Source organism: Peromyscus leucopus, chromosome X (genome assembly GCF_004664715.2).
Source record: "Peromyscus leucopus breed LL Stock chromosome X, UCI_PerLeu_2.1, whole genome shotgun sequence".
Classification (NCBI taxonomy): Eukaryota; Metazoa; Chordata; class Mammalia; order Rodentia; family Cricetidae; genus Peromyscus; species Peromyscus leucopus.
This window is the reverse complement of record NC_051083.1, coordinates 2493172-2506370: the sequence shown is the minus strand read 5'-3', so window position 1 is coordinate 2506370 and position 13199 is coordinate 2493172.

Genomic DNA, 13199 nt, shown 5'->3' with positions numbered 1-13199 from the left:
AGAATCACAAAACAAAAATTCTCATCTCATATAGGTCAAAAATACACTTATTGAATACAAAAAATTAAATAAAACAAAAATTATTTTCTGTAAAGGTCTAGAATCCAAAATTACATATCAAACAAGAGAAGTCAGATAAATAAAACAAAAATTGTCATCAGATAAAGGTCTAATATCCAAAATATACATATTTAACATAATTAGGTAAATAAAGCAAAAATTCTCATCTGATAAAGGTCTGATATCCAAAATATACATATCGAACAAAGAAATTATATAAAACCAAAATTTTCAACTGATAAACCTCAAATATTCAAATTTTACATATTGAACACAAGAAATGACATAAATAAAAGAAAAATTCTCATAAGATAATCTATTATCCAAAATATATACATTGCACACAAGAAAACATACAAATAAATAAATTCTCATTTGATGAAGTCTAATTTCCAAACTATACATATTAAACATAATTAGAAAAAAAAACAAAAATTTTCATCTCATAAGTAATAAAAAATTATATATATATGTAGATATGTATACATGTACAAGTAATGAAGTAAAACACAAATCCTCATCTGATAAGGGACTAATATCCAAAAATCAACACATAGAACAAAAAATTCAGATAAATGCAACAAGAATTCACATCTGAAAAAAGGCTAATATCCAAAATATAGCTATTGAACACAAAGTACGAGATAAATAAAAGGAAAATTCCATTTGAATCAGGTCTAATATCTATATACACTGACCTTAAGAAACCAGATAAATAGAACAAATATTCTCTTCTGACAAATATTTAATATCCAAAACATACATATGGAAAACAAGAAATTAAATAAAACAAATATGTTTATCTGATAAAGTTCTAATATCCAAATTATTCATATTGAACAAAAGAAATTAAATAAAACAAAATTCTCAACTGATAAAGTCTAATACCCAACCTATACATATTGAACACAAGAAATGAAAAAAATTAAACAAAAATTCTAATCTGATCAAGGTCTAATGTGCAAAATATACACATTGATAATAAGAAGTCAGATAAATAAAACTAAAATTCTCACCTGATAAATGTCTAATGTCCAAAATATACATACTGAACAGAAGAAATTAAATAAAAAAATTCTCACCTGATGTAGGTCATTATCCCAAATATACATACTAAAAACTAGAAATCAGATATATAATACAAAAATTCTCAGCTGATATAGGTCCAATATAAAAAATATACATATGGAAAAAATTGGATCAATAAAACTAAAATTCTCATCTGATAAATGTCTAATATCAAAAGTAGACTTATTGAACACAAGAAGTTTTTCCTATGTTCTGTTAGCAGGAAAATTCAAGTGATTAAGAGTTAGAATTGTAAGACTGAGAAAATTGTTAACTATATATAGCACCATATATGGTTCTGTTACGAGTTTGCTTTGAGTTGTAAGATTGGGAGAATTGTGACTATGTATAGCAATATTTATGTTAACCTGTTAATGGGAATGATGAAGATAAGGGATTCTTTAAGTTTGCAACTGCATTAAGAGTTTTTGGTTTAGAAAGGGCTTGATGCAGCTAAGACTGCTGTGGTCACCTTGGACCTAATTCAAAAGATAAATGCCATCTTTATCATCCCCTACTCCCATACTCGGAGGTGTAACAGCTATGGAGATTGTCAAAATAGTTATTTTTTATTTATTAAGAAAGGGGGACCTGTGGGAGCCTGTTTTCAGATTCCTGGTGGCTTTACCCAGCATGTCCCCATAGAGAATGATTAGGACCACGAGCCTGAGTACAGGTGTCTGAGATGGTCTGCACTTGGCTGTGCTGGGGGGAAGGTCTGTTTCTCCACCCCCTTGGTGTCTCTATAAATACCCTGTGGCAGAGATAGTCAGGGCCCATTGGAAAAGGTTCTATGCCCTCCCGAGGCTATCCTTTATTTTCTGTTTATCTCTGCAATATTCTCTGCAATACAAATCCTTCTATCTAATATTTCCTGCTGCTCACACCCAAGAAAACTCTAGAGAGCTGTGGGGTTGGTGAGTAAACACCCCACAGGAAGGCATTACAGTGCTATTTGAGGAGAATTATGGACATTTGGACATTTCTGACATTCTAGTTCTCATATCTCAAAACTGGAAACCAACAAAACTCTCAACATCTTTTTATTACTCAACCCCTTCTCACACAGATGAACACAAGTCCTCTCTGTTTTCCTGAAGGGAACTAGACTCCATGCAAGAGATAAATAAATGAAGGAAGTAGGTGTATGAATAACTCTTCCAGCCCCCCCCCCCCCCACACACACACACATGCACAAACATACACAATTCCCACACTTACATAGTTTCTCCAGTCCAGATAATCTAGAACACAAAGTCATGTCTGGAGTTTTGAAGCACTGCCATTTTTACTTGGGAAATGTGTACACTATCCAACAATAAGCCTGACTCTCTTAATGATTGAGCCTCCAGATCCTTACCTGTTCACTATCTGCACCTTTTGTATTGCCCACATGTAGAATCCTGTTCTTCCTGTGACCTGTACACAGCCCTGTTCCTGCTTTCACATTCAGCCTATCTAACAATGCCAGTCCATTTAGTTCACTCGATGCTGCCAAATGGGTTTCTTGAGATCCTGGCTTGCTCTGTATTCTTACTATAAGAACAGATTGTACACTACCATGAACTGACCTACCACAGTCTGCTTGATTCTCAACCAAATATTTAGGCTGCATAGCCATGAGCATTACTCCCAATCTCTGATAGGCCAGATGGATCTCCTCAAGGATCATGGCATTACATGTCACCTATGTCCACCTGGTTTCTTTCTGGGCATAGATTTCTCAATTGCTCTACCATCCCTGGGTACAATGGCTGTGGGATACATTTAGGCTGGTACCTCATTTTGGCAAAAGATCACATGTCCTACTGAAAGACCCCCAGGGGAGATCTTCCTTCAGGAGAGACCCCAAACCCAAGGAACACACCGAAACCACAGATCAGATGCAAACAGCAAGAGGGTTTATTTAGACCAGGTACATGGGGCGAAGCCTCTCGGAGGACTTGCGCCCCTTCCTAGGGCAAGGGGGACTTTTTATGGGATCCCAGGGGCAGAGGCGCGGTTACAGAAGTGAGAAGCATAGTTACAGGGTCCCTATTGGTTGTTTCAAAGAAGGCCAGGTTAAACTTGGGGTCGTATGTGTGTGGCTGACTTGGCCTTGCCCAGGGTATAGTGGGTGTTTTTCCAGCCCAGCTGCTTATTCCTCAAGGCCAGGGGGCCAGCCATAAAATATCCTGATTTGACTCAACTGTTTTTCTCCCAAGGCCGCCGACCACAGTTATCTCTATCCCAAGGCCGGATGGCTGGCCATAGTTATCTCTCTCTCAAGGCTGGATGGCTGGCTATGGCTGTGAACTCCTGTTTTTCTGATTCCTTCAGAATGGCGTTTCTTAGGCTAAGTTATTGGGACCGGGGGGGTGGGGTGAGGGGGTGGGAAATTTCATCGGCCCAACGCCCCATGTCCTCATAATGGAGTGGGGGTCTTTCATTCCCCCATTTACTTTTGTACCAAATGGAATCTTTCATTTTAGGATGGAGAATAAGGGGTCAGCTCCATCTCTGACTGTCTGAGCCTCTGATATTGCTGGGTTAGGATCAAAGCCTGGACAACAGAAACCCTATCCTTGATGAATTGCACCAATCTGTTGAGGATGCATGGCCCAAACAATAAAATGAGCAGGAGGATGATTAGGGGGCCCATAATGGTGGAGACAAGGGTCGTAAACCATGGTGACCTTTTGAACCATCCTTCAAACCATCCCTGATGAGACTCGAATAATTGTTGTCTTTGTTTTAATCTTTCTCTTAATTTAGCCATGTTATCCCTGGCTACTCCAGTATGATCTGCATAGAAGCAGCATTCTTCTTTGAGGGCAGCACATACCCCGCCCTCTTGCAGGAAGAGTATGTCCAGCCCTCTCCTATTTTGCAGCACTACTTCTGATAGGGATGTTAAGGATTTTTCTAACGCACTAACCGATTCCTCTAGGGCTTTGATGTCTGTATTTATGGCTACTTGGAGCTGTCTGAATTGGCCGGTCTCCATAAGGGCTGCGGTCCCTGTACCTACCCCAGCAGCTATTCCGCCCATGGTAATTCCTCCCAGTAACAGGGCCAGCGTCAGGGAAACAGGCTCTCTGGTGATGCCCCTCCTAATGTCAGGAGGACTATTAGGGGGATCAAGGGGACCCCCGGGTGAGTCTTATCTTTAGTGGGTTTGGAGAGCGTTGAACTAGATGTCTCGGTGCTCTCAGCTTCGTCGGGTTCCTTGGCAGCCTTCACATGCGACACGTGGACCAAGCCGCTATCCCGTCAACCTTGAGTGCGGTGGGAGTAGTTAACAGGATGGTATATGGTCCTTTCCACCTCGGCTCTAGGTTCCTGGATTGATGGCGTCAGACCCAGACAGAGTCCCCAATCTTGAATGGGTGAGGCACCACCGGGTGGTTCAGTTGCTCCCGGTAGGCAGGGGTTTCCACACCATCTTTTGCACCAATTGGAGGGCTTGGAGGTGCGCCTCCAGGGTAGGGCTAGTGGCAAAAGAGGAGATATCAGGGTGAAGGAAATTTACAATTGGTGGGGGAGCCCCATACATGATCTCAAACGGGGTTAGGCCATGAGGCCCAGGAGTATTCCGGGCTCGGTAAAGGGCTAGAGGGAGTAGGAGCACCCAATCTCTAGTGCCAGTTGCAAGCGTTAATTTGGTTAAAGTCTCCTTAATGGTTCTATTTGCACGTTCTACCTGTCCTGAGCTCTGGGGCGGTATGCACAATGAAGTTTCCAATCGATCCCCAGTAGCCTGGCCACCTTCTGACTTACCTGGGAGACGAAGGTGGGCCCATTGTCTGACCCCAATATCTGGGGCATTCCATACCTGGGAAAGATGTCACCCAGGAGTTTCTTGGTTACCACGTTAGCGGTCTTCTTCTTGGTAGGGAAGGCCTCTGTCCATCCATGATGTAAGCTTGTCGCTCGGGCTCCATTCTGCCCCATTTTCTTTGCTAGTTCCTGGTCCTCCGGGCTTCCACCATCCGGAGGGCCTGGGTCAGCGTGATCAGCTCTGCCTTTTTGGGCCGATGTTCCAGGTGGCAGCGGTGAGGCCCAAATTACCTCCGATTCAGTGGTGACGGCTGCTCCAGCCCTCCTTTCTCCTTCTTGGAGGAGGCTGCTCCCATCCATGAACCAGATAAAATCTGGGTTCGACAGCAGTTGATCTGTTAGGTCGGAGCAGGTGCCATGTGCCTCCGCCAGAATCTGGAGGCAATTGTGCTACTCAGATGGGTCTGGCAAGGGCAGCAGGGTTGCGGGGTTGAGGGAGACAACTGGTCCGAACACCACTCGGTCTGTGTCTAACAACAGAGCCTGGTAGTGAGTCATACTGGAATTTGAGAGCCATCTATCTGGGGGCTGCAGAACCAGAGCTTCCACCGCATGGGAGGATAACACAGTTAATGGCTGTCCCAAAGTCAGTTTCCCTGCATCCTTGAGCAAAACAGCAATGGCGGCAGAAAGGCGGCCATCCTGCAGCTACCGGGTCTAATTTCTTGGATAGATAAGCTACAGGTCTCTTCCATGGCCCCAGTCTCTGTACCAGCACTCCTTTTGCAAAGCCTGAGTTCTTGTCCACGAACAGTTCAAAGGGCTAGGACTTGTAGGGGGGTCGTCCCTTTGGGTCCTGTCCAGATGCCAGCTGAACCTTTCTCTAGGTGGTCCATTGATACCTCCTGCTACCTGTGGCCCCCTGGACCAAAGCTGTGCAGTCACTGAGAGAGCCTCCGGTATGGCTCAGGACTGAATGTTGAGCCCCGGTGTCCACTAGGAAGGTCACTGGCTGCCCCCCAATCTTGAGAGTTATCCTAGGCTCAGGGGGGGGGGCTCCTGGCCTTGACCTCCCTAATCCTCCAGATTGAGGAGGTCCGTGGCCCTTGGCTTAGTTCTCCGAGACCCTTGAGGCTTCTTTGATCAGTCACGAGCCCAATGTCCTCTCTGTTTACAGTAAGCACACTGGTCTTTGTCAAGCGGTGTCCTTCTTTGATCTCCCGTCCTAACTCCCTCTCTGACCTGTCCCTGAGACACTACAGTGGCCAGGACTTTTTTTTTCTCTATGACGTTTTTTATCTCTCTCTTTTTTTTCTCAGATCCAACACCTCTTTTTCTTCCTCATTTCAGGATCTTTCCTGCCTCTTTCCCTCTCCCTCCATGTCTCTGTTTCTCGCCCTCCCTTCCTCCTGCTCGCTCTCCACTCTCCTTAAACACCTTCTCTTCTCTCTTATTAAACACTTTCTCTGCCTCTCTAAGTCTTCCCAAGAACGCTGCTGGCGTCTCTTCCTTTCCCTGGATCATATTCCTAACCTGAGCCGAATTGGTAGGGGGTCTAGCGGCCCCTCAGAGGGTTAAGAGCAACTGGCGATAGAGACGTAGGCGCTCCCTACCTTCTGGGGTCGCTGAGTCCCAGTTCGGGCGGGTGAGGGGAAAGGCTGCATCAATGATCCTCGCAGGCGACCGGCAATTGGGGAGGGAGCCAGAGCCTCATCCTCCCGCTCTCTCTCTGTAGAGGCTGTTCAGGTGCCTCTGTGGGGGCTGCTGGTCCCTCTGGTGCCTGATTTCCCGGGTATGGTGGCGGTCCTCTGTTAGGGGGGTCAATAAGAGGTGAATTGGGGTCTGGGGGGAGGACAGGAGCCTTAGGGGGATCCTTCTGTGGGAGAACAGGGTAAAGGGAGGAGGTAGGAGGGGTGAGAGGGAGCGGTGGTGCTGTCGGGGGGGCTGTAACACTCGGGGCGGGGTGACTCGGCATCTACCTGTGACGCCGCCCCCGAGCCACCTTCCCCAAACCAGACCTTCCCAGCCATCCCGGAGCCGGTCGCGGCACACCACCACGGTGGAAGTGCGCACCGGTCTCAAGCGAGGAGCAGTCCCCCGCCGACCACAACCCCAGCCCCACCCGCGCGCCCCAGCCACATCCCGCGCCCGCAGCCGGAGCGGCAGTACGCGGGGAGAGGAAACGACACGCTGGTGGAGGGGTTGGGAGGAACGGGGAGCGGGAGAGATCCGCCGATCTGGTTTCCTATGACTGTTTCTAGGAGGAGAACGGTTAAACAGAAAACAAAGAACGACAGACAAACATAAATGAGACTAACACACGCTGCGCGGCTTCGGTTCCAAACCGAAAACAAAACCAGAAGGAGACTGCGAGGGTCCAGCCTCGTCTCCCGAAAAACTGTGCCCCAGAGGGGACTTCAGACCATGCCCCAGAGGGGACTTCAGACCGTGCCCCAGAGGGGACTTCAGACACCCATGGAACGTCTTCCAGGGTCACGGTGCCAGGGTCCTAGGGCAAGGGGGACTTTTTATGGGATCCCAGGGGCAGAGGCGCGGTTACAGAAGTGAGAAGCATAGTTACAGGGTCCCTATTGGTTGTTTCAAAGAAGGCCAGGGTGAACTTGGGGTCGTATGTGTGTGGTTGATTTGGCCTTGCCCAGGGTATAGTGGGTGTTTTTCCAGCCCAGCTGCTTATTCCTCAAGGCCAGGGGGCCAGCCATAAAATATCCTGATTTGACTCAACTGTTTTTCTCCAAGGCCGCCGACCACAGTTATCTCTATCCCAAGGCCGGATGGCTGGCCATAGTTATCTCTCTCTCAAGGCCGGATGGCTGGCTATGGCTGTGAACTCCTGTTTTTCTGATTCCTTCAGAATGGCGTTTCTTAGGCTAAGTTATTGGGACCGGGGGGGGGCATTTCATCGGCCCAATGCCCCATGTCCTCATAATGGAGCAGGGGTCTTTCACTACATTCATTATTTGCAGAATTTATTCAAATACAGCAGAAACGGATATGGAAAAAACACATTGAAACCTACTAATTTACATTCCAATTGACCAATAAAATTGTGATATTAGTCAGCACAGTTTGATAATGCCAGTTATAAAGGCAATTATTCACACATTGTATAAGATTCCCAGTGTCAGGTATAGGGTAGCTACATGGTTGTTGGTAATCAGGGAGGGCCTAGAGTCTTCCAAAGCTTTAAAGAGTTTAGCCATGCTACTGGTTTCCACATCAGATGTAGATGGTAAGATCACACTGTTTAAACCTAACACCAATGTTTCAAGACATATAAAAATAAAGTTAGAATTGATCCAGTAGCTTATTCTATGTCATCTAGTGTTTACAGCCTTACATGGAACTACACAAACTGATGGGGAGAATATTTCTTAGCAAGCAGAACTAGCAGTGAACCCTGAAATCATCAATGCTAGCATGCTGAACAAGGAAGAATCCAACTGTGAAAGTTATGTGACATACATGTCACCTCCATGTGACAGCCATGGCCTGACTATCAGTAGTGTAAAGAATGGTTCTCTCATTGGATTTGAGGCCCTCTCTACAAGAGCCAATTCATGATTGCTACTATATGCCTTGTCAAAAATTTCAGACTTTGGATGGGAAAGTTCCAAGAGAAGTGTAGAAGGGGCAGATCATAGAGAAGTAAAAGTAGAGATGGAAGACACAGGGGTCAGAGAATATTAAACACTAAGTGGGGAACAAACACAGCTTTCATCACAAATTGAATGATCTGGCTTAGTTTTGTTTGATTAATAGAGTCTCATACATGTAACAGTCTTATCCAAAATATCAAGCTCCAATGTAATATTAATATTAATTTAATAGAGACTTGTGGTAACAACATAAAGAAAGTAATGAATGAAGACAGATTTCATATGTGTTGATCTAAAAACCTGGTAGGCAGTTTACAGTAAAGCAGAGACCTCTCTGTAATAGGCCTGAAATGCTATATGATGATGATGTTAGGCTGATAGATGGTGGGAATCTGTTCACACTTTACAAAAGGATTAACTTAATAGTCACCAAGGTATTGGGACACGCAAGAATGATGGCAATAAATGGCCATTTTGGACCTAAAACAGCCTGTGGTAATTTGGATTTGGATCTGCAACAAGCCAACTATCTACCATCTTTGAAGTTCTAATCAGTTAATTGCCCATATTAATGTTGCTTTTCTTCCCCATTAAATGCAGTTAAGAGGGACCCTTTCTGGTGAAGAAGCATATTTTTGTACATTTCAAAGTAAAACATTTTGCTCTGGCTATACGAAGTGTTATTTTTAGAATGATTCAGATACGGCTAAACACACAAAGGACAGTCTGAAGGAGAAACATATAGCTGTTGAATGTGATAGAGAACTATGTTGGTCATGTTAAATCTTCTAGCCAACATGAAACATGTTTGATTTCATTTGTAACATGTTTGTATTTGATAGAAAATAATTAGGTGACACATAATTGGAACATCATATACTAAGTTAAATTAATCATGAACAACTTATGACTTTGGGCAAGATATATAGGCAATGAAGGAGCCATGAATTTCAACCTACCAAACCTCATACTGCAAAACAATGAGATTGTAGCATGTCCCTCTGTTTATAGTTACCCGCACACTATTACATATTATTTAATATTTGTAGAATTTAAAATAATTTTTATATTCAGGTTTTAGGTTTTGGGGGATGGCAGCTTGATTTTGTGTAATAAAAGAAACATTATATATCTAAACCCACAGAATGAGCCAAATACAACATAAATAAGCAACTTCAATATCCCTCACTCACCAATAGACAAGTATTTCTACCATAAAACATGCACACACAGAGTAAAACTGTGGTTTCAATTGATACCACAAATCTAAGGGACCTAACAGAGATATATATATATAAACATTCCACCCAAACACTATAGAATACACATTCTTCTTAACAATCCATAGAAAGCTCTAAAAATTAGCTATATATCAGTACACGAGGAAAATTCTACAGACACAGGAAAGATATTTACATTCCTCATTGTACCTGATCGCAGTGGATACTAACAGGATATATATGTATATGTATAGATATAGATAATAATATAGATAGATAGATATGATATAGATATGATATATCTATATCATACATATAACAACATACTAATATACAAAATAATTTATAGATTGTCCTTTCACTCCAATAAAAAAACTCTTCCTATATCAGACAAACCATGAATCTAGGGAGAGCTACATATAGCTCACAATATATAGATTAATGTATGCACCTTTTAGAACAAATTCATTTCACTTTCTACTTCTCACTCTTTAAAAAAAAACTTCTTTGGAAAATTGCCCTAGTTTTAAGGTCTTCCAGTGTTTTAGTAGCACTAAATTAGTTTCTTGTAAAGTGTATATACACTAGAACACATGAACACCAGCTTAAAACTAATTTTGCCAATTTGACTTTTGAGTGATAGACATGCTGCCTTTTCTAGATTTTTTCCTGTGGTAACCTCATGAGTGCTTTATTTCTTGACGAACCTGTTTTACAAGACAGTCTTTATAACTGTGAATGACCACATTCAAATCCACATGGAAAGATTTAATCAACTATGAACAAGAACAGACAAAGATACTATTTATTGCTACAGATTTTTCTCTATTACAGAGTTGACGCTATGCATCTACAGTTTTCATTTAGATTTCTCTCTCTGGATTGTCCACTGTTTCATATAGTTCAGAGTTTTAGTACAATATATATTTAACTTTGTTATTTTTCTGAATTCAACATGGAGTTGAATTTGTTTCCCTCATTAATCATCAAAAATGGTACACTGATAGGCCATACCTTGGAAAGAGAAAGAAAAATTCAACACAGCAATAATAAAGAATACGGAAATATAAAAATTGTTGCAAACATCATACTATCCAATATCATTCCATTTTTAATAACTTTTAACATTGTTTTTATTCTGAATAGATTCATCTCACATAGTATATTCTAATTACACTGATAAAATTCTCCAAAGACAAAGCACAGGACACCAAGAAGGACCTCATTTTAGAATTATTTGTGTGCACATAGTATATGGGCACTGCAACATCATCATTACCTCTTCCCACCTTCCAACTTATCCTGGCTCCCCTCTCTTTCATCCAAACTCATCTTCTTTTGTTTAAATATTATTACATGTATATGTATAAATGTTTGTTTATAATATAGTGTCTGTTATGTTATATATAGCCAACTATATATCCATTATATAGTTTATATAACAACTTCTAAGTTCATTTAAAATTACTCATTTATACTAATGCACATGGCTGAATATTTGGTACTGGAAAAAGTATGCAAGATCCCATGAATTCAGAAAACTACTTGTGCTTTTCTCAGCAGCCTTTTACTAAATGTATCTTTTTATCTAGCTTAACAATCATGCAGATTTTTCCATCTACAGTGGAATGCCTGTCTTGTTTATGAAAATATACTGTTGTGTTTTTAATGGTGCACTTACAAAATGGAATTCTATTCAGGATTCTTCCTTCATTTAATAATGAATCCTTTGTTAACCTCAAACACAACTTTGGCAATATGTAACTACTTTACCTGTTAGGAATAGAGAAATCAAATATTCTTTTTTTTTTTTTACAGAGGAACCAACACCCAAAACACTCCTCACTCATTTATTTCATACAAACATGGAACTTTTAGTTTTTGACCTGAGAAAATTATAACAAATAGCATCCAACCTTGCAATGCATTGTGACTTGTAAAGCATGTTGTTGTTATGGAATCTCCTCACTTGTTCCTCTCCTCTCTTCTGTTGCTCTATGAGCCTCTTGTAGCCAGCTCCTAGTGGTGACCTGTTTTCATGTCATTGTGTTATGCTCCAAACTCCACTATTCACTTTTAAAAAATGTCTCATTTTCTGCCTTTTCTTTGCCTCTTTGTGGTTCATTGGGCTTTGAAAATAGCCAATTCAAAATAAATGAACCTTTATAAATACAGAAATGGAAGATTTTTATAAGATAATTTGTGATATTTCACTTTCTGGATCTGGGCTACATTGTCTCCCAGATTCATTCCGTTCCTTTGATAAAATATTCAGACGAATTTAAGTCAGGAGAAGAGGCATTATTAGACTTAAACTTCCAGCTCAAAATCCAGAGTTGGGGAATCTTAAGGCAAGAAACTTAATACAGACCTTCTTGCTCTTTCAAATGATGTTGTTTCACCAGAAAATTCAATTCCTATAGAGGAAGGCTGCTTGCTGCCTGGCTCTCTGGCTCTCTGAGCTTCATGCTTAGTTAAATTTCTTTATTCTGTCTCTATTTCATTTCTTGGATTATAATAATATTATTATCAAAATATAGAGTTGTGGAACTTAATAATACATGATTCAGATGTCTTCCACTATTATGCAGTCAAGGCCCACTGACTTAGGGAATGGTGCTGCATACGATGAACTGGCCCACCATACTTCAATCAAAACAGGACACTCATTGAGCTTTCCCCTCCTACCTTACTCACAATCAGGGCAGGGCATCAGAGTCATGAGAACAAACCAACCTAATGAGGACAATTAATCAATTAATAAATTTTCCAGGTGAAATTAAAGTGTGTGAAATTGACTATTAATGCTGTAGAGGGCACATCATTTAAAATTACCTTATCCATGCCCAATCATTTCCATGAAGTTTTATTAGTTTCTGTTACAAACAGGCTTAAATTAATCAATTTTATATATCATATGAATGAATGCACATGTGAAATGAGCAACAGGCACTGGGTTAGAGAAAGAAATATGGTTATAGGAAAGAAGACAATATTATTTTTGTTGGCATGCACCAGTAAATGTCCATATGGCCTCCACTTTTACACAGTTTCACTTGAAATTCCTAGTAGGATTAGAATATAACCTCCTTGGCAAAACTGAAAGAATCATTTAAATCTTGACTAGTTTTTCAATAACATTTAAATGAAGAAAATATGCTAATTTGGGCAGGTATGCATGTTCTTGATGTTCTCTTGAAAAATTATAAGGATATGCATGTCAAACAACATGGCTTTGAATTAAACACTTCTAGTTATAGGATTTTTTCAAATCTGCAAGGTAAACTAGCTCATCTGAAGTTTCATTTCACCCTCATATTTAGTCAATTAAATGATTCTAAGCACAACCATATACTGACCACCTGAATGACAAAATACTTTTTTAATTTTTTTTAAATTAAGATTACTTTTGTTCATTTTACATACCAAACATAGATCTTCCTCTTCCTCCTCCCACCCTTCCAACCCTCCCAAT